Here is a 19,066-nt window from a genome sequence, read left to right on the forward strand (position 1 = left end):
TTTGTTCATGCCAATGATCTTTTTGCTTCTAGGTTTCACTGTGCTATGAAGTGGTTGGTTGTGACATCCACTGGGTATTTTTGCTAAAGCTGCATGTGTCTGCTTTCTCAGGAATTTGGATGGGTAAGAGTGCATGTTCTGCTTTCTGTACCTTCTGACCTTTTTGAGTACTGCTAGTTGTCACAAACTGAGTGCTGTGTTTGACTGCTGATAGCGTGTAACGTTTCATGCAATGTGTAAGGGGTGGTCTCCAGAAAGAAGGTTCACCCGGTAGGCTGGCTGCCACAGAGTGCCAGACTGTATCCCAGTCTGTTGCTGAATGCTTCCTCTATACATGAGTGTTTTTCCAGGAGGGAGATGCAAGGGAACGAGATGGCTATTCCCTCCCCCCCTTTCTACTAGGTATGTGTAGAAGTGTTCGTAAAAGCAGGTTGGACTCTGTTCAGGCTGTGACAGAATGCCTGCTTTTGTCACATTTTGTGAAACACAGCAGTTCTTGTAGGTGGTTTCTTTTAATCTACTTGTGAAACTAAACTCAAGTTGTTAGGAAGAAAGGGATGATTCTTCTGGATGTGCCTGATCCTTGCAAAAGATGGCTTTTAGTACATGATCTGTCCTTTCACAGAGTAATGTAGTGTATTGAAAGGTAAAATGGATGTGGCAAGTGTGAGATGCTGCGGTTTTGCCCATGCAGCCTTGCCCTCTGCCTTGTACCAGATGTGAGTCCTTTGCAGGTGTGTAATAACCTGGTTCAAGATGGTATATGCAGAAGGCCAGAAAATTGCAGTGTGTGGGTTTGGGGGTTGGGAGGAGGTGAGATGGGGAGCAGTGGTGTTGGTTTTGCAAAGATGGGCAGGGTTGGATTTGTTTTCAGCTTCCTCAATTAACAGGTTGTGCAAGCAGTAGTGCTGCCTGAAGGGAGGTGACCAGAACTTGCTACAGACTGCAGGGAGAACAAAACCAGAGATTTCAATTGAGATCAGTTGAAACAGATTTGCAACCAGGCAGTAAAAACATAACCCCCTCCACTGAACAGGTTTTAATCATGTGTTTATTAACACATATTGAAACCTGTACGTATAGGATATGCAAAGGAAGTCCAGTCTGGAAGCAACAGTGTAAAAAACATTGCTGCCGAAGGAGAAACCCTCCCTTGTAACATTGGTTCGTCAGTCTGTTGGATGTCAAAAGAAACAAATAGGTTTCTTATGTGAGAGAATCTGCCCTGTAGTTGTTGCAGTTGCCTTGAAGGATGTTGTTGTATCAAAAGTGTCAGTTTAAAACTTCTTCTGAAACACTGTCAGCAAAGCTGCATTGTGTTGGCAGAGATTTAGCTTCTGAGATTTGACTTATGCTAGTGACAAAACCTTTCCTTCAGAGGGTGTATATACTGGAAACAAATATGTTTGTTCACAAATCTTGTGGAGTCCTTGGAAAAGGCTATTTTAATTATTTTGTCTTTCCCCTTGAATCATTTTACCTTTTCATTTGGCATCATCTTTAGTGTTGATTTTTACACACAGTTGTTATTGGGGTTTTCTTTGATATATAGCTCTCAAAGTTACTGACAGAGGAGAAAATAGTGTCCATCTCTTTCCCACTATATGAAAGTTTGTTTTGTTTTTATTTTTTAATGAAGTTTGTGGTTCTAAGAGGCTATTTTGAATCACAATATTAGTAAACACTGTAGTGGGGCACAGACAGCGAAAAAGTTACCACTTGAAGTAAGAGCACTCTTAGCTATCAATTTAACTTACTGGTGGGAAGTAAATGAGCAATTTTTCCCCCTGCTATGTTTGGATTCCACAGCCTAGAGTGTTTGTCACATATTTTCCACAGAGAATGATCAGGTAATTAAACTTCATTTTGCCAGTGATGGTGTCATCATGTTACACCACCCAAACACCAAAAGTGGTAAAATCCTTTTTATTATACACGTGCAATTTTTGTTTGAGTGGAAATTTTTTCTCAGTGGAATTTTAAAAATTTTTAAATTCCAGCCTGTAGAAAATCCATTAATATTAAATTATACTTAAAACCTAATTTATTTCACCAGTAGCAGTTCTGGTTGCTGGCTGTTTACGAATGTGTCAGCTCATGGTCCTGTAGACCCAGTCTTGTTTGCTGAAATTCTTGAGCAGGTTTTATAGTTGGGAGTTGAGCATAGCCCTATTAGCAGGCAGCTTTTTTTAGGAATAGTATCATGCTCCAATAAAGCTGATGTTTCTTTGTGTCAAATACAGAATCTTAATTGGATTTGTAAAGATATTTAGGGGTAAAACATTCAGCAGCATAAACTCAGTTTTGTTAATTCCCCACATTCTTCTGTAGATACTGACAGAATAAAATTCTGTATGAAACTTAACCTCAGACTGCTTATTTCTCCTTGACTTGAACTGAAAATGAAGAGGAGGACTGTGGTGTGGGAAGAGGAAGAGATGGCCACTGTGTGCAAGTGGCTGATGTTGACCTTAAGTTATATATGGTTGGTTTTATCTGTACTAGTCTTTTCCTGTTGACAGGTTAAAGTCCCGTGGCTTCATTTGCTCACTAGTAATAGAACTTTGTTGGGTGGGGATGGGGTTGAGGTGAAAAAGGTTTTGCCTCATGGATTCTTGCTTTTTCTTGGGGATGTGGTATGTTCTTAGCAAAGGAAGGCTGGAGCTATTTGGGTACTGTTTCTTTCAATGGCCAGGAGGAGAGATGTACAGAGTTGTATTCCTTCCTTACATTTTGCAGGTTTTTTTTTTTTTCCCCCCCAGAGATGTCCCCAAGGTTTTGTTGGTGATTATACAAAGGATTTCTGTTATTAGGACTGCATAGGTTTGTAGTTCAAGTTCCTTCCCTGAGGAGTCTGCAGAAAGTTAGGAAAAACCCATGCAATTAGTGCTTACAGTCTTGGCCTCTTTATCAAGAAAGGAAGGGTGTTCCTTGAGGAGTGCATGTATATATTTCCAATGCATGTAACTGTGCACTCATGTACCTGTGAGTCAAAGGATATGGGTGTATTGGATACATGTGTGTTCCCAAGTTGGTGATTGTCTCGTGTAATGTTTTTGTACTGTGGTATTTCAGTGATAAACTGCAGTAATAATCTTTAAATGGAAAAGAAGTAGAAAGTGCTTAGTCTGTTTTTATGGTTTTTTATGTTTAAAAACAGTGTGGTGAATTAGTAGAAGTTGGTATGTGATAGTTGACAGATTAGTTAATGTATTCAAGAATTGCAATAAGGTTGTTCAGCAAAACTGGATAATATTCTTAATAGCTAACTGTGTCCATTATTATGGGAAATGGGTGTTCATGATAAAAGTCTCACCTTCATTTCGTTGTGTATGAGACTGAAGGAATTGGATATTCAGAAAGTAAGCGTATTTGAGTGAATGAAGAGAGGAAAGCCTGGATCCCATTAATTTTTATCTTTAAGCTGGCGAGGGCTTTATGCTTTTACACCTTTTTTCTTAGTCCAAAATGACTGATTATTTAGTGATATGGATTGTAATGATCCGTGCTCTTTTCTGTTACCTGTTGAAAAGGCAGGCCAAGAATGAGGCATGCTATGTCTGCAAACTTCCTGATTTCAGAATGGTTAGGCACACCCAAGCTAGCATTAATCTACCTAGCCTGGATTAAAAATGGATTGCAAGGATTTAACAGCATGGATTTTAGTATAGCCTGTTTGAGCCTGACTAGAAGTCTGGGTGCTTAATCACTGCAATCTTGTGCCCTGGAAATTATGAGGGTTTTGTAAAACTGAGTTCTGTCGCTCATATATGTGGAGAGCTGTTGTTAGATTAAATACATTGGTTATTCTGTGTATGAATTTTTTCCTAGCTCTACCCTTAAAGTGGTAGTAGTGTAACTTAGAACTAGTAACTATGTACTTAGTACTTTGTATGATTACAAATGTATACTGATTAATAAACAAGATGTTTTCTGTTTATTAAACAGAGAAGCAGTTGATTCTGCTATATTAGCAGTTGATTCCGCTATGTTAACGTTTTATGGGACTGGCTGGTGAAGAATGAGCAATCCTCATGTTTTGATTTTTATGCGTTGTTCAGCTTGCACATTGCTAAAGTACATTGTGCTGTGCTTCTTAAACTTGAATAGCAATACAGTTTTGCAGTTAAATATTTTCATAATTGCAGGTGAATAATAAGAATCGGCAATTAAATAAATCTGAGAAATTGAACGGAAGTGGAATCTGTGAAGCATTAAAAACCCCCTAGTAAGTTCATGTACTGAATAAAAAACCAAAATCCAACAAACAAAAAACCAAACTAAAACAAACCAACAAAAATAAACAGTCCCTCTCCCCAAATGCTCCCCCTCCCCCCAGAAAAATGCACCTCAAAACCAAAGAAGCAACAAGCAAAAACCAGCAAACCCTTGACTGAAGAGAAATTAGAGTAGCAAAATTTGAACTGCTAGTGTTATTTCCTTGCTTTGTTTTTTGCCTGTAGAGAGCAAAATACTTTGTTCCTTTATAAAATGTTTTGAGAACATGTGGAACTGATACTACAACTGCACTGACCATGAGGTTTACTAAATTCATGCTTCAGAACAGAGACATCAACTCAAAATACGAAAATGTTTCTGGGAATTCAGGGATGAAGAATTCTTAAATGATTCCATCTACCTAAAAGCAAAAGGTGTCCAGTCACTGGTAGTCTTTTTATAACTCCTTGATCAATTTCCTTCCTTCTCTTGGTCTCTTCCTTCTTATATACATTTTCATTTTTTTCCTCCAGTTTTTCAGTACCTTTCTTGAACTGTAAAACCAAGTTTCTCTGTGCCAGACAAAGTAAAATAACTGCTTTGCTCTCTTAATTGGTATTCTCGCTTGTTTAAATATTAGTGGCTTGCATAAGATTAGCCACAGCTACGTGTTTTGAGTTTCCTATTGGGTACACAGATTCAGGGAAGCTGACTAGTAAATTGGAGTGATGCTCAGAGCTGTCACCTGTGAACATCAGAATTCACACTTTCCACTTGAGATCAGAGAAGATCAGCTTGCTTTTCAGCCTAATTGTATTCACTACTTATGCATAATGCAAACCCACAACTTAACTCTGTTCCATTTGATGAAAGATAAAGATCAGTGCCTACTAGACAGTGTGATGCTAGCTTTACAGATCCCATCAGCATCAGGCATTAGTCATGAGTTTTTATGTATAAAACGTAGCATGCATGTCTGTACACATCATAATGGGAATGTATAATTTTAGCATAGAATACCAGGTTGGAAGGGACCTCAAGGATTATCTGGGCCAGTCTTTCTTGGCAAAAGCACAATTCTAGACACAATGATCCAGCACTCTGTCCTTCCAAATCTTAAAGTGTCTAATGTTGGGAAATCCAGTACTCCTCTAGGGCGATTATTCCAATGGCTGATTGTTCTCAGTGTGAAAAACTTTCCTCGTGTCCAATTGGAATCTCCCCAGGAGCAATTTGTGCCCGTTACCCTTTGTCTTTTCCATGTGACTCCTTGTAAGATGGGAGTCTCAGTCGTCTTTGTAGCATTAGTAGTAATGCAATTAATAAGTAGTGCTTCTTAATAATCTTACTGTGTGTAGATTTTATTGCATGTCTTTAGTCTTATGCCCTATATGTGTAGATGAATTTACTAATATACAGCCCTTCAGTACCTCAAAGCTATGCTATTTATTATATTGACCTTTAATACCATTAATATGTCATTCTTCTGAGTCTTTTTCAGCTTATAGAAAAAAATTGTTTTTTAAGCAAAGGAAGCTTTCAATTTTCTAATTCACCAGAGTAGCTGAAAAATCAGCTTTGACTTTATGCATGGTATATTTACAGATGCTTTATGTGTTTGAGCTGCAGTCTCTCTGATGCCTGCTGATCTCCAATAGAAAATGAAAGGGGAAGAGGCAAGGTTTGTCATTAAATCTCATCAGGTTACATTTTTGCATCTATGTATGTATATTAGAAAATATACAAGAGGAGAATTTTCTCTAAACTGGCAAGTCTAGGGTGGCAAAGCCTTTGAAAGTTGAAGAATTGCTTGGATAGAATTAAATTGGGATGTGGCATGGTGAATTTTTTGGGTCTATTGCTGTTGGTATTTTGTGTGTGTGTGCACGCAGACCTTCTGAGGTCGCATGAGAACGGTCCTCTCCTTTAACCACATCAGTGTCCTGTAGTTTGTGAGGCTCAGTGTTGGGATGTGTCACATGGTCAAGGCCGCACCTAGAGCGTGCTGGCCTGGCCAGCCTTTAGTTCCGTCACTCCATCTGCACACAAAAGAAAGGCAGGAAAGCCGCTTCCTCATCTGGTTGTTGGATCAAGGTGTTTACTTTGCTGTGCACACTTGGAACTGTTTAGATGCTTCTGGTTGCTGTGACACAAGAAATGGTGGAGATGACAACATATTTTTCCTTTTTTCCCCCCTTTTCTGCTATTTTTTTTTTTAACTAGCCTTGTCATTATTGGTGTAGCATTGCTTAAAAACCTTGATTTCTTTGTGTGATGGCGATACCTTAGGGGGAAGCAGCCACAGTTGTTCTTGCTTCCTCTTGTTGTCTATGTTCTTAGTAAAGTGTTCGTAAAGCCTGTAGACAAGAGGTGCAATAAACTTGTATGTACATGTGGTAGTATAGGTATCATTTTTCAGATTGAGGAAGCACTGAACAATCGTGGTTTGTTATAATCTTTTCCTTTATGCTATTTCCTCTTCTATTTTCGTACTCTGCCCTTTTTGCCTTTATTTTCTCTACTGCTTTTTGGCATTTATTTTCTTCAGCATATCTTTCTTTTTTTATTAGTCTTTTTCTCTGTTCTGATACTTGTGTTAGAGCTCTTTGCAGAAGTTTGCTGGGGGGAAAGGTTGAAGTTGAGAATCAGAGTACCCTTCCCTTCTCTGAGAAGGGAGAACTGCTGCTTTAGCCTCTCTTCTCTGAAATAAGTTACTGTTGGGAGGAGGTTGTGTGGAAGAAAGATGAACTGCAAAAGCCTGAGCACTTTCCTGGCTGGGATTAATTTAGAATCAGAAGCTTATAGCATTTTTTTAAACATTCACATGCTTAGGTGTGAGGGAGTATAAGGGGACAGACGTGTACCTTGGAGATCTTTGCTTCTTGTATCTGTTCTTGACTATAAAAGGGAAGCAGAGGTACATCTGGTTAGATTGAAAACTTGCGAGAGAGAGAAGAGCAGCTAAATGCAGGGACTATTTAATGTTTTTGCTTTGGAATTAAGTTGTGAGCCAAGTGCTCTTTCTTGGATTATTCTGCAACGCAATTGTCATTTTTTCGTTAGTAAAGGTTAATCTGGGGTTTTTAGCTTTGCTTTTATTAAAATGGCTTTGATACAAAAAGTAGTGTTGAGGCTCCTGACCATCTTCAGAGACACAACAGTGGTATTCAGAAGAGCTGGTTAAACATTTGGACAAGTTGGATACATTTTCTCATACATTGAACTTTAACTGTTGTCTTTCATCCAGAAGTCCAGCGTTACAGTTAGCTTACTCTGTTTGGTCAAATCAAAGTTCCCTCTCCACAGGGGTGTTGCTTCTGGCAGAGCACAGCAGCAGATGTAAGTGGAGGAAGATAGGATGGATTTGTAGCTGTAGACTTAATGTCTTCTAGCTCACGACTTTCTGAATCAGGATATCCAGTACCTTTTTGCTCTTTGTTGCCTTTCTCATACACTTCCTAATTCTGCAATAGCTTTTTTTAATTGGGACGAGCAGAACTGCATTTGGTACTGATGGCAGAAATCTTACATAGTGATATGATAGAGAACCAGTGTTGTTTTCAGAATAATTCCTAATGCTGTCAGTGTGTGGGTGTTGGTTTTGTGTTGTAGGGGATTTTTTTGTGAGTGTTGGGGGTATAATTTGATGGATACAAATATCTTCATAGTCTTCAATATAAAGAATTCTACAAGGAATTGAGAAATGCCAGGTAGTATTTTAATGGGTTTGCTTTTCATATTTGATTACCTGTTTGGTACAGTCACCTAGCAGTGGGTGCTTCAGAGCTGTAAGTCATTGCAGCATGTAAAGTATTCCAGAGTTTGGGCTCCTGTTTTCATGGTTAGGGCTTAAACTTTCCTAAGCTTACCCCAGGTCAATAATACCTCTACTGACACGTCCAGAGGCGTGCCTACTGCATTTTTGTTACCCATTTCAACTGTTACTCCATGTTTGCCATATGACCCTTCATTTTTTCTGGGGTAGGTGTGCAGTTACATACCTTGAGTCCATAAGGGCCCCCAGAGAATAAACTAAATGATCTCGATACCCTGAGGACACTTCTGGAATTGTTCCTTTACAGAGCAAAGAGGATTGTGGCTGACCCTCTTCTAATGTTTTTATATAACCAGGATTTAAGCTGTTTTCTAATTTTGCCTATTAAATGAAAGTGGAGATTTAGCTTTTCCCTTGGATGAGTAGATTCTGAAGCAAATCAATGTAGAAAACCTTTTGAGACCCTTAAAGCTTTATTGTGAATGTGGGAAATTGCAAGAGTGTATTGATACATACTTTGAAATTTTGGTATGAAAGGGTTCAACAAACATGACTGTTACACAAAATGTGAGGGTGCTACAGAAGCTGCTTGCCCTTCTGTGACCAAAGGACTACAGTTACTGTTTTTGTTTTTCCCTGACAGACTGTTTTTGTCCAGAATGCCATTATGGCAAAAATAGGAGATGTTTCTTGTCCTTTGGTAAGCTGCCAAGAACTGACACCTTTCTCTTCCCTTTTTCAAATGAAACCAATCCTTGAGGCTAAGGCTTGGGTTTGGTGCTGCAGCTGTGAGCCTTACAGAGACTGCTGCATGTTCTATCATCCCACCTGAAAATACAATTTATCTGTAAAACAGTTTTATTCTGTGTTAATACCTGTGCAGGGCTTATGCTTCAGTTCTAAATTGACCAGTGAGGCATTGAAACAGTACATCTTGCTTGGCGTTTGGAATGTTGGTGCAGCTCAGGATCATTCTAATCATGGCTGATATGAATTGAAAAATATCCTTTTTTAATGACTAGACAAATCAGCTGAAATAAAAACGGTTTTCATGTTTTTCTTATTTAATCTGTATTTCATTGCTTTTTTACAGTTTGTGGCTTACAGTACTCGTTCGGTTTAGCACAAATGTATCAGGCCTGCCATTTTCATTTAGTGTTTGAAAAATAGTGTTTGTACAGTAACTGCTTCTGACAAGGAATTACAGAACTATATTGAAATGGTTTTAGTAGTAAGTAGTATAAAAAATGAGAAACAGCTATGTCAGAATGTGTTTGTACTTTGTGGTAGAGGATCATACATGACTACATGGGGTTTCTTTTCAGTTTCATAGGACCAAAATTTAAAATGTATTAAAGCACAGAAGGCACAGAGATACTACTTTTTATCTTGTGTAAAATACTCTATTTCATATTATACTGATGGTGGTCATTTGGAAAAATCTTTCTTCTGGTTTGAGCAGCTGATAAGCTCCTTTATATCTCTAACGGTTAATGTATTTTTTATCATCAATTAGATTTAATAATTATTTTCTGAAGTCTCTTTTATTAGCCTGAGGGGTTTTGCAGTGTGTGTTTTAATGCGTGATTTATATTGCTAAGAGTATACAGGGTAATGATAGAGCTGACGAGATCAGGCAAGAACAGGAGTGACCTCAGAACCATTTGCCTTTGTAACAGTACAGTCAATATAAAATGCAACACATAGACCAATATTTTTTGCTTTTCTTATAGACCACATGGAGCTTTCTTGTATTTGGATAGGTACACACTTATAAATCCAGTAATGAACTAAGTTTTTTTGTCATAAAGGGTCTAATGTAAAATTATCTTTATTCTAACAAAATAATTTCAAAAAGAAGCTTGACTACAAAAAGCAAACTTGACTACTAGGGAGTTTTATTTCTGGCACTCTGAGGCCACTGGCTAATCTTTTCAAGACTGAAAACCCTCACAATGATGTAGGATTTATTTTCTGGACTTCAGTAAATGTTTGGACAGCTGTTTATTCTCTAATACAATGTTTTTCTGTTTTCTGTGTGTTTTGTGGTTAAGGGAGAGGATTCTTAAAGATTTACCTGATACATAGATAACCTGTAGTCTGAAAATGGAAGTGTTGGACCAAGAGCCATGAGCTTTAAATTTGCTCTTTTAATCGCTGGGCTCTCTGCATAAAGTATTTCTTTGCCTTTTGGAGGCGTAGGGGCTTCACAAATTTCTTTATCATACCTGGGAGTTGGTTGTGAAGTTGGTCAGTAAGATCAGTGTTGCTATAAGTAAGAGCTCACCACTGTTTGTTCTGTCTCACCAGTTCCCAAACAATAACAAAATGTAGGACACAAATACTTTTGAGAATTGTTTCCTGATGGAAAATACAATGTTAGGAGAGAGGTCCGCCTTCTGTAGGGCAATGGTTTAAACATCGCTATTCCCTATTTTCAATAGCATTCTCCCTTTTGTTGTAATGGTGCTGCCCTGTTCAGGTGGATATGATAATCTGTGGGGCTAACTTGTTTTACTTTTATCATGTTGTTTGATGTTTTTCTCCAATTTGTTTGCCAGATTCCTTATGTTTTCTCTTTGAATGCAAATGTGAGGTTTGCTTTTAAGGCTTTACAAAATCTGCATACATGCTGATAGGTAATTGGAGTGTTTTGAGTTCTGTTTCTGAAAATGGGAGCTAGTGCATCTGAAAACACTGCATTCTGTCCATAGTATCAGAGAAATAGCACTTTTTTTGTACGTAGGCCAGTGGTTACTTTCTTTCCTCTTGCAGTACTGCAGGTACGCTCTCTGTAAGTGGAGGAGTTTTGCATTCCTTATCATGCATGACTGTTGGACCTAGGCATCACAATCTGGTTTCACAGATGATTTGGAACATCTGGAGATGTAATCAAAGTCTTGTTCTGTCCTTCAGCAAATATTTTCACATGATATGTAAGGAGTCTTGGGTTTTCAGACAGCTTTTTTGTGTTATTCTGGCTTTTAGATCTCTGAACTAGTAAATATCCATACACATTTCTAAAGGAAAAGGAGAATACTGCCTGTTTGTGGCTTTCTGGCTCCTGTAAGAGTGTGTGTGTGTGTGTTTGCCACTAAGTTTCAACATGGGTTCATAGACACAAATGTGTATATGTGAAAAATGTACTATTCTTAAATTTCTGGCAGAAAAGAATATTACTGAAGGCATTGGCGTGGTGGTCATCTAAAATCTAAACAAGAGTTTCTGAAAGTCAGTTTTTGAAAAGGCTGAAAGATGGTGTCATATTTTGGTATGTGCTGTTAACACTCCACCTCCGATAATTGCTCAGAGTCTGATGTAAATATGTGCTGGATTTTGGTCAAGTATGAATTAGAATATTACTGCTGTTTCACAGGACAGCTGAAAAATAAAATCAAAGGTCAAATACATGCATGACAGAGCCAAAATAAGTGTGTGCATACACAACCGTTGGTAAAGTCTAAATTGTTTTACATTAATGGTGTAAACACAGTGTACGATACCAGCTGGACTCAGAATGTAACTGCTGTCTAGAAGGAAAAAATCCTCACATTGAACCTTGTTTTAAAATTTTAACTGCATTAAAAACTAATTGCAAAGTGTGAATTGCAAAGTAGAATTAGTACAAATATCAGTAGTACTGTTGAGTATGAAATTAATTCTATTTTAAAAATTCCATGTTAATAAGAGGAAACTGAAATTGGAAGGAATTTTTCTGTTTGTGGAGGGAAGGTGAAGGGGAGGAGAAATCTATTCATGTGCACTGTCACCTAAAATAAGTCATAAAAACGAGTTCATACATAATGACTGCTTTTTTTTCTCATTTACTGTGGACAAGACACCCCTTGGAAAGTCAAATAACTATATTAAGAAGATGAGGATTTTCTCTTCCAGTTGTTATCAATCTCTTTTTAGTAATCTTAGAACTAGATTTTTAGGATTTGTTCCTTAGAATACATGAGAATGAATGTGGTATTTCAAAGCTAGGACAATGGTGTTGACTAGACTTGAAACAGCTTAACCTCATGTGCTCAGCAGTCTTAACACCTTCCCAAATTATATTTGGCTTTCAAGATGAATATCAGGTTTATGACTCTTCAGTCTGTGATCCTATACAGCTTCTCTTTTCTGATTTATTACTTTTAATATGGCTGTTTCTGCATGTGTGTGGATTTTAATTTGTCTTTTTCAGAGTTGTGATATTTTGTTTTGCTCTCACCTGCATGGATTTTACCAAGTGTATTTTAGAATCCCTGATTTCTTAAGCTCTCTTGGAATCAGGATCATCTCCTTGATATTCCTTGCAACTTCTGCCCCCTTTCCCCCTCTCCACCGCCCCCCTAGTTTGGTGTCATTTGCAGATTCTTCAAGGGGGCCTGTGTTTGGTCACCAAAATTAATAAACTAAACAAAATCTGCTGCAGGTCAAGTACTAGCTGGACCAACCCAAAATTCTTTCTGGTTTTGTTTATTTTTTTATACTGAACCATTGCTTTGGTTTTCTGAAAGTGAATTTTCCAGTAGTTACCCTTATCTACACTAATTATTTTGGATTTATGGTCTCCAAGTTATGTTGAACAGTGTCAGAAGCATCACTTACATAAGCTGCACCTGCTGCTTCAATAAGACTTTTACCCAAGAGAGAACATGACATTGTTTTGTGGCTTCCTGACTATCATTTATCTTTCTCCCCTAACTTAAATCCCTCTTCTTTTTCCCCAGCAATATGTCCAGATTTTTCTAAGCATCAGATTTACATTGTTTGTCTTGCTATTTAAGTAATTTCCCACTTCCCTAGTACTGTTATTAGACATATACTCTGTTTCATATTGCTCTGGGATCCCTGTCTTTTACTGGTCCTCAAAGCAAATCAGTAATACCTTAGAAATCATTTAGACTAGTTCTTTTATGTATCATAGTGTGCATTATTGTAAGTAGCTGGATTAAACTATGCATTAATTATTCTAATTCAAACATCAGTTTGGTTTTTTTTAAGGAGAATTTATTTTGAATGTTACATTGCTGACTTTCTGGCCTCTTCCATGTGGAGCCCTAGAGTATTGGGCTCCACAAGGAAGACCAGATTCTAAAAGTGGCTGGCAATGGTATGTGCCACCACAATTTTAGTTATCTTTGGAGGCTTTGACAGCCTGGGTAAGATCCAGAATCAATGTGTAGGCTGTCCAAGCCAGCACACTATTGAAAAGCTGCCATTAAGTAACTCCTTCTTAATGAACTGGAGAGCAGTGTTGGTATTTCTCAGAATTAGAGATAATGCTTGTCCTTTGTTGTGTTGTGTGATTTGTAGCCCACCGCCCCCAGGGACACCTTGCAGAGCTCTGCTGGACTGGTATTTCACTCAGGAAGGCTTGGAGGGAGTAACTAATTCTCTGTTGGTATTGCTAACCACCTACTTGTGTGTATGGTGTTTTTCTGCAGTTCCTATCTGGGCAAGACTAGGACTGACTTAAAGGTCTACTTGCCTGAGTCACATCAGTATAAAAGAGCACAGAGAAGGAGGTTCTTGGCTTGCAGAGATACAAGGCGCTGCACAAACGAATGGCTTTTATGACTATTTTTGTTGTACTATATCTGTCATTTGAGCAGACTTGCTGTAGCTTCAGGAACAAAGAGTGTTGCTAGGTATCTTATAAATGTACCCTGTAACATAGACCTTGGGGCTGCGTTGCTCATAGGTTCCAGCCCTGTACCTGGCTGGAGTCACTTAGTGAAGGACCGTGCTTGAAAATACCTGTTCACATAACCATAAAGCAGCTACGTGTGCTGAGAGCTGAAGCGTGGAGACCAGAGGTGATGCAGAAATCTCTAATGACTCTTTTTCTAAATGGTTGCTGCCTGATGAATTTCTTCGTGAATTACTGAACCAGCATTGAACATCCTTTGCTGGTGGTGCCAGTTACGCAGCTCCAACAGAACACTCAAAACCCCAGCCCCCAATACGATACTGTATCTCTTCCTTTACTTAGTTCTATGAAATAGACTGTACGGGTAAATTTAAGACATTAAAGAGGAATGGAAGACAAACAGATGCAAATTCAATCTGGTTTAGTGCTTTTTTTTCCATGTAGGTTTTCTGATAACTTCTGCTTGACACATGGGCTTCTGTTTAATCTGTCATGTCTGGGAAGGCATTTTAAGTGAAAAACAAGTAGAAAATAATTCCAAATGGCTGGAGGACTGAAAAGGTAGTTCTGCATCAGAGTTTTACATTACTTTGCCTGTTATAATTGGAAAGAAAGTTTAAGGATATTTGCTAAAAATAACAATTGCAAGACCTAATCAACAGAATTATGTTACTGATCTTAGGAAAAAGTTGCACTTTTCAGTGAAGGTTGGTTTTTCTTTTCTATTTATGTTTTTTCCCCGTTGTTAATGGAATTAATCTCACTTAGGAACAGCTGTTGAAATAATTAACGGTGCCACTCAAGTTGTAGTTGTTCTGTTTCCTTGAAAGTCCCAAGCAGATTTAAAATTAAAAACCAAAACCCAAAGCCGCTGGAGGGTAAAGTAGGCAGCTTACACAATAGAAATTGCAAATGGGGGAAAAAAAACTAACTTGAGCTTAGCCTACATGTTCATTCACTGAATTCTTTTAAAGTGATGTCCTTTTGGAAGGGGTGGTCCTGGCTTTCCCTGTCTGCTGATTTGATGGTTGTTTCAGGGTCTTTCACCCAGGAACAGTGGGAGATGATGGGTGCATGAAGTCTGAGCTGCAGTGCACAGCACGTGTACTTGTATTGCCTTGTTAAAGTCAGAAGGCATCTCTTAGATGTCTGTCTTACTTCAGATAATCAAATATTTCATGGTGGCTTGTGTTGCAGTACAGGTTCTGATGCATTTGGAAAAACTGTCCTACAGTGTAGCTTTTGAAGCTGTTGGGATTTGGTAGAGATGTTTTACTGCCTAAAATTTGTGTGTTTCTAAGTGACTCTGCCTCATGAATGGAGGTAATGTATTTTGTGTTGGCTGCCTACAGCCGTGTGCCCTGCTGAACCGAAGACAGAGTTGCTTATCAGTCAGTCCTTAATTTTCTGAGGTTTGTATCTTAGTGTTGCAAGTCAGGTCTGCACAGGGTGGTGGTTTGTCGTAATTGCTATTCTGGAAACGTTAGTCTCAAAATCTTGACTCATCAGTCAGCTTTGGGATTTGCAGTGCAGGAAAAATACCCAGTATTTTATTTAGCTTACTCTGCAGTTTAGATTAATAACTCTAGCAGTCCCGTCACCTGGAAGGTAGAGAGGGGCTGTCATACTGTGAAGGAGCTGTCCCAATTCAAGCTTTTGTTGTCAAAAGATTTTTAGCTTGGACAGATTATACGTGCTCATTCTGTGTTTACTGTTCTGGTAGCTAATTTTGCTGAAGGACCTTCATTTTGCCTCGCTCACGGTTTATAACACTGGTGAGACTTCGCAGGATCTGATGAGGCACCTGAGCTTCCCCCGGCGCCTGAGCGCGTGTTCCTGCATTGCTCCCCTCTGCAGGATGAGCCTCCGTGCACCGTAGCTCTCCGAAATGGGAGTGCAGGGACAATCTGTTCAGTACTCACAGTACCGCCTGTGCTGGCATCCAGTGCAGAGCGGAGGGAGGAAGCGGCTGTGATTCAAATACCAGCGGGCTGAGGAACGGAAAGGAAGGAGAAGATGCTAGGCTGGGAGACAGAGGGCAGGCTCTCAGAGGAGAGGAGCAAAGACTGGAAAAGCCAGAGGCTGTTTAAGAGAAAAAGGGGCTACTCAAGGGAGCAGGACAAGGAGCGGTGAGGGGAATTGATTTATAAGCAGCAATGAATAACAAAGGGAGGTTCTGAGGACAGGAAAAATGCAAATAATTACTTGTTTGGGTTTGAAAAGTTCTGGATGGCCTGGACCATTCTTCTGGAAAAGTACTGCAGTTTGATACTGCTGAGATTTTGTGGCAGGTGCTCTCAATGGAGGGGTTTTTTTTTTTTCAGGTATATCACTCTCCAGCTCACTGGCTATTTAGGTCTTGAATTAGTTAACTCTGAACAAGAGTATTTTATCTGCATATTTTGTTTAATTTTGTTTCTGTTTTACTAGCTGCTGCTTCTTTGAAGAGAGATTACCTGTGTCCTTCAAATGCCTGTGGTATTTTCAAGAGGAACCATTTTTCTGTAAGTGGAGGTCTTTCCTATGAACATAAAATTCAAAACATGAATTAGTGGAATGCATTAATAGGAATGTGGGTGTGCAGGGAAGTCTGAAATATTTAAAAACTGGATGGTTTTTGTACATAGTATGGTTTTCATGATTTGTAATTGAGAATAATGATCGATGCTCAGGGGAAGCTACTTTTTTTTTGGCTTTGGTCATTTGAAATGAATAGTATACTTCTATTATAAGCTTAGACAGTGATGATAAAAGCAATACTTGTCTCTGTCAACATTTGTGAAAAACAAGTCTCTGGAGATTTCTGAATGTTTTATTTAATGATGAGAATAGTAAATCTGTCCTGCGTAGCGTCTGGATGAGCTGTCTTGTATCAAAACATTATTAATTGATTTTTATACTTTACAGCTGTGTTTTGGGAATAAGTAGTGGAATGAAAGCCAAAAGCTCCGCTCTGGATTTTAAGAACCATACTGGAAAAGAGTTAAGGGATTGATTTAGTTTTCTGGTTTAGAAATTTTGAGGAGGAGGAAAAAGGAGGGACTTCAGCTGCCTATTATCTTTGTTTGCCAGCAGTCTCGAACTTGTTTGATCATCACAGGAGTATGGCTATCCATTTCTGTGCAAATATTTAGCTTTATGAAGATAGGCACCCAGTGGGGCCTTTATTTTCACTTAAACGCATTATTAACATTAAATTGTGGAAGTAGGGATTTACTGGGATTGCTGAACTGTAGATTTGCTTCTTCAGATATGAATACTGTGAAGGCCAGTTGTCAGCTTTTCTAGAAATATTGCATTTTACGCTCTGGACACATCCTGTACATTAATCAGTTCCTTAAACATTGTGTTTTGTCTTTATTCTGAAACTCATAGTGTAATATCAGATGGTACAGTATGGATAAAGGACTGTGTGTGTTTGTAACAAGGCTTGCTTCAGCATGAGTAAGAGAAATTGTGAGAGTTTTCTCCCCAGTTTAGAAACACATTTTCAGGGAAATAAACAACAAATAGCTATGCAACAGGAATTGGTGGGGTAATTTGACCTTTACATGTATTTTGCCCTCACAAGGGGACATTTCTATGAAGGTTCTAATGCAGGCTAATATCAGTTTAGTTGAGCCATGAGTTTTCTATATGCTTGTGTTATATTTGCTTTTTCTTCTCCTTCTTGGAAAGCATACACGCATTCTTAAAATCTTTAGGATATAGTAAAGTTTGTTCTACTGGTTTGCAAGCTGAGTTGCTTGTAATGTGAGGAGATGACTGTAGGCCAGAAATAGAGAAGATGGGAATGGAGATGGGAGGGTTCAGTCTCCGTGTTCCTGGCAGTGGCCAGCTGCCAGCTGGGCTGAAGCTGTAATGTTAAACTGCAGCTCTGGGCTCAGTGTGGGCCCCCAGCACAAGTTCTGTGGCCTCAGGGAGGTCAATGTCTGTTTTGTCCCTAACACAGATTGGATAGATCAATGGAGAGGCATTTAGATGGCTTGAGAGTAGAGAGACACATACACAATGCTGTTTTGCAGTGCAGAAACATATGGAAGTCTAGGAGAACACAGCTGTTTATTCTGGTGCTGTAAAATAATGCTCAGAAATCCTGTGGTGCAACACATTTTAGGGGACTATTCAGATGAAGTAATGAATTCTCTGGATTTGAGGCTATTTAAAGTGAGAGCTGTGTCTAGTACCATAATTATTTCCTTTTGCATGCCTGTTTTGTGATGTACCCATCTCCTGTTTCCCCAATTGCTATATGCTCACGAGGAGTCTTCCTGCTAGGACCCCTCTGTGGGCTCTTGAAAATAATAGCATTTATCTGAAAAAACAGCAGTTCCTTTGTGAGGGGACAGGCCTGCTGAGGACATGCAGCATGCACTGGAGAAGGGTTTTTCCCTTTTCACCTTTCTTCTTTCTGAAAGCCAGAAAAGTGACGCTGAGACAAGGGGAACAGGAGACAAGAGGAGCCAAATTTGGAAGGAGGGAGTTGGGTTAGATGCAACCAGAGCTGCTTCAGCTGGCATTACTGAAATTGGGGTGGGGGAGATAAAAGGGGCAGAGAAGGCTGTTGGCCTGTTAAATTGGGAGGGATTAGGGTCTGGGGGTCACAAGTCAGTAACAGCCACTTCCACTGTGGCTGTGACAGGGAAGACAGGTCTTAATGTGAAGTTGTTGGGAAGTGCAGTGGCCATGGATTGATGTTACACTGCTTCTTACTTGGATTGAAGTATCTGTGGTTGTGTACTATTTTTATTCCTACCTTTCAGTAATGACTTGTACCCAGTTGTGGTTTTGTACATGTGCTAATCTTTGGAAAGAATTGTGTGAATGAGTTCTTCTTTTAATAAATAGTGGGTATTCTTTCCACTAAGTTTCGTGTAGAAAGAGTGGAGAAATGTTCGTCTTGTACTAAAAACAGGGCCTAGTCTGCTAATAGGAAGGATTTCCATCTAATATAATATAACTGTATAAAAAAAGAAACTGAACAGTTTGTGCAGCACCTATAGTTAAAAACTGCATCTAGGTGGCCCAGACAATAGTTAAGGACTTGCCTCTCTAAAAATCAGAATCATTTGCAGACTACTCAAAACAGGAAAAAAATGGATTATCTGTACTAATAGCCCTTTGAGAGGGACTGTCCTGTGGTTATGAAAGCAGGTGTAAGAATTTCATAGTCATAGCTGTGGTACCATAAAAAGGCCAGTCATAACCTTTATTGCTTTCTATATAATTCAAATTCTAAAATTCTCATCAGGCTTTTTTGGTATATAGAATGAATGACAAATACAGATTGCATCAACCTTTGGTGGTGAAACCTACAAATAATAGAAGCCCCCAACACAAATCCTTTGACCTTTTGTCCCATCTGAAGAAAACTAACCCACCCATGCCATGAGTGACAAAAAAGTTGAAGTCTTAATTATTGGCTTAAT

The 19,066-nt window shown here is 38.9% G+C and overlaps 1 protein-coding gene across 6 annotated transcripts in view; it reads left to right on the forward strand.

Moving 5' to 3' along the window:
* SIPA1L1 (signal induced proliferation associated 1 like 1) overlaps window positions 1–19,066 on the forward strand; it is a 206,620-nt gene that overhangs the window by 67,316 nt on the left and 120,238 nt on the right. For 2 of the 6 annotated variants that reach the window (XM_048305684.1, XM_048305679.1), the window contains exons 2-3: window positions 33–123; window positions 16,068–16,141. The exons of 1 other annotated variant lie outside the window; for it this stretch is intronic. The gene's annotated coding sequence lies outside the window, so the exon portion shown is untranslated. Of the gene's footprint in view, window positions 1–32; window positions 124–5,823; window positions 5,900–16,067; window positions 16,142–19,066 lie in introns of all 6 variants that reach the window. 3 more of the 6 variants (XM_048305682.1, XM_048305681.1, XM_048305680.1) reach the window with 3 other exon arrangements.

Source organism: Corvus hawaiiensis, chromosome 6 (genome assembly GCF_020740725.1).
Source record: "Corvus hawaiiensis isolate bCorHaw1 chromosome 6, bCorHaw1.pri.cur, whole genome shotgun sequence".
NCBI lineage: Eukaryota > Metazoa > Chordata > Aves > Passeriformes > Corvidae > Corvus > Corvus hawaiiensis.